The following is a 3,557-nucleotide window of genomic DNA, read 5'->3' as shown; positions in this document are numbered from 1 at the left end:
GGAGACATCTGTCTCCTGACAGAACTTTCCCCTCCCTGGCAGAACCATCCCCTGCTTGTCAGGGGTAAAAGTAGAAGTGAAATAGAACTTGTGGTGAGAGCAGGAAACCCTTGATTGTCACCACTTTCTGACTTTGTTGGGGAGCTGCAGAGTGAGGACTCACAGTGCCATGGGCACGGCTGGCATTTAAAACTGTTAGTCAGATCAAAAATGTTAGATGGTATGGGGAAACAGAATAGGCCTGGAGTCTGGAAGACCTGAGTTCAAATCCTGCCTTAGATAACTCCCTAGCAAATCCATTATCTCTCTTTCTCTTTCCTTATCTATAAAATGTGGATAATAATTGCAGGGGCCTCACAGGGCTGTGTTGTTAAAATGAGTTAGTGTATATGAAGTGCTTTATAAATCTTAAAGTTGAATATAAATTCTATTATAATTTCTAGTCACAAAGATAGACATTCATGGAATTAGTCCACAGTCAAGTGAGAGAGATGATCCTGTCCTTAGGGAATCCCTGTTCTATTGGGGAAACGTAGTGCCTACCCTCCCTGCTGCTTTGAGATAAGAGGAGAGGCAAAGGATTTCTTTCAAGGCTTTGGTGATTGATCCTCAAAGGAGTGCTTGGGAGGTTTCACCTCACCATCTAAGAATGTAAATTCCTCCCTTTTAATGCTCTAATACCCCATCATGCCTCATTCCCATGAGTTAATCTGTGTGCCCTGCCTGTGGTTTAGACCTTAGGTCATGGGTCTTAAAGAGGGTTGTCTCCACTTTATCCCAGGCATTAATTTCTCACTTCTATGACAATGACTCCCTTATCTAACTAGGAACTTTTGCCTGGACCACCTGTCCTCTCTAACTGCAGGATAGTTATCTATATTTGGATACCCTGAAGGTCCCTGCAGATTTCAGAAACAGCACTGTTCACTGGAAAGATCAAAGGATTTAGTGTTAGAAACCCTGGGTTCAAATCCCATCTCTGAAACTTACTGTGTGTCCTTGAAAAGTCATTTACCATCTCTGGGCCTGAATTTCATCATCTATCAAATAAGCAATACTGGACTACAGAGACTCTGAAATCACTTTGACCTCTAGATAAATGAGAATGTCATCTCCCCCAAAACATGGTCCTTCTATGGGCCAATCTTCCCAAATCACGTTGTTAAAACCTCAAGCTTCCCAGTGTCATTATCTTAATGCCAAGTTTGTGTCCTCCCTCTCCCCAACATCTGCTATCTGGTCTATTGCCAAACCCTATGGAGTCTGCCTCTGTCATATATCCCCGCCCCAATATCTGGCCTCTATCCTCCCTTTGAATTCCACTCTTCTCTGATCCCTCACTGATTCTCACTTACATAAATGTAATGGCCTCTTAATTGGTCTCCCTACTTCTAATTTATCACTTTTCCATTCCATCCTTCACCAGTGCAAAGTAACCTTCCTCCTATACTACTCTGAGTGTGCCATTTGTGAAACTCCAGAGTTCAGTCTAAGAAAGACGAAGAGAATTGGGCTATACGTATGTTTTATTTCTATCAAAGTGTGTAGACATGCCTGTGAAGACATAGGAGCTACAGTCAATCCCTTTGGGATTAGTTAAAGGAGGTAATATACCCACAGCTTAATGAAATGTTCCTTCCTCTTTCCTCTCTGACTCAGCATGCCAGTATCTTTTGTCAAGGTTCCCAGAATGTTTTGTTTCTGACAGCCACAAACAAGGAAAATGCCATAAAACAAGAGAACGCCATCACAAGACACTGTCTTAACAAAAGAAGATCTTAAAACGAGATAATAAGAAAAATGCCATTAATGGGGATAATGTTTGGTTTGAGACACGTGGTGAACTTTATCAGTCACAAATAGGAGAATGCTCCTCATCAGATTAATCCAGTCTTGGAGTTACTGACACAGCAGGAGAACTTTGGGTTCACTCAGAGAGTATCACAAAGGATTACTTACTAAGAATTCAAATCGCCTCTCCAATTGGCTAGTCCAAGTTTTCAGACTTTTTAACGTAATGAGGGGTTTAAGTGAGCCTAACACATTCTTCTGTCAAAAGCCATCAGGAAATCCCCATTGCATGGCACAAGAAAATTTTAAAATGCCAGTTCTTGACAATGAAGATCTCCCACAATCTGACTCTGATTTCTGACATCTAGCTTTATCTCATATTACTTACTCTCTATTATATACATTCCGGGGGAGAAAAGGAATTGGAGTTGTCTTTTTTCCCCTTTTTAAAATAAATATTGTGTTTTTCCCCAGTTGCATGTCAAGAAAATTTTTAGCTTTCACTTTTACAAGATTTGAGTCCCAAATTTTTCTCCCTCTTTTCCTCCCCTCTTCTCTTCTGAAAATAGCAGGAAGTTTGATATTGTTTATACAAGTGCTATTATGTTAAAAATATTTCTACTTTAATCAAAATTGTGAAAGAAGAAACAGATCAAAAGGAAAGAAAAACACAAGAAAGAATAAAGTGAAAAAAATATGTTTCAATCTGTATTCAGAGTCCATCAGTTTTTTTTTCTAAATACGGGTAGCATTGTCCTTAATGAGCCCTTCGTACTTATCTTGGGTTATTGTGTTGCTGAGAAGAGCGGGATCGTTCATAGCTGATCATCACATAATGTTGCTGATACTGTGCACAGTATTGTCCTGGTTCTGCTCATTTCACTTTGCCTGAGTTCACCCAACTCTTTTCAGGATTTTCTGAAATCTGTCTGTGCATCATTTCTTATTGCACATTAGTATTCCATTACATTCATATACCACTGTTTGTTCAGCTGTTCCCCAACTGCCCTCCAATCTTTTAATATCAAAGCTACCACGTCCTGTGTAATCCTGATTGTGGCTCCCCAGTATTTGAATTATGTCCTTATGGCCATTTGCAGTATTTTTTCCTTGACCTGATAGCTCTGAAATTTGACTGTAATTCTCCTTGGAGTTTTAATTTGGGATATCTTTGCTGAAGTGATCAGTGGATTCTTTCAATATCTATTTTGCCCTCTGGCTCCAGGACATCAGGGCAGTTTTCCTTGACAATTTTTTGAAAGGTGCTGCCCAAGTGCTCCTTTTGATCATTGCTTTCAGGTAGTCCAATGATTCTGATGTTGCCTCTCTTGGATCTGTTTTCCAGGTCAGTTGTGTCTACAATGAGATATTTTACATTTTCTTCTATTTTTTTCATTCTTCAGATTTTGTTTGATTGATTCGTGTTGTCTCATAGAGTCATTAGCTTCTCAATTCTAACTTTTAAGGTGTTGTTTTCCTCAGTTAGCTCTTGCACTTTCTTTTCCATTTGAAAGTTGTTTTCTTCAGAGATTTCCATTTGGCCAATTCTATTTAGTTTTCCAATTAATTGACTCTTTTTTCTCAAAATTCTCTTACATCACTCTCATTTCCTTTCCCAGTTTTTCTTCTGCCTCTCTCATATGATGTTTAAGCTCCTTTTTGACCTCTTCTATGAGTTCTTTCTGGGCTTGAGACCACTTCCTGTTTTTCATTGGGGTGTTGCCCATAGGTGTTTTGACATTATTGTCCTCTTCTGACTTTGTGTT

Source organism: Notamacropus eugenii, chromosome 1, assembly GCF_028372415.1.
Source record: "Notamacropus eugenii isolate mMacEug1 chromosome 1, mMacEug1.pri_v2, whole genome shotgun sequence".
Taxonomy (NCBI): domain Eukaryota; kingdom Metazoa; phylum Chordata; class Mammalia; order Diprotodontia; family Macropodidae; genus Notamacropus; species Notamacropus eugenii.
Note: the sequence above shows the minus strand (reverse complement) of the source record.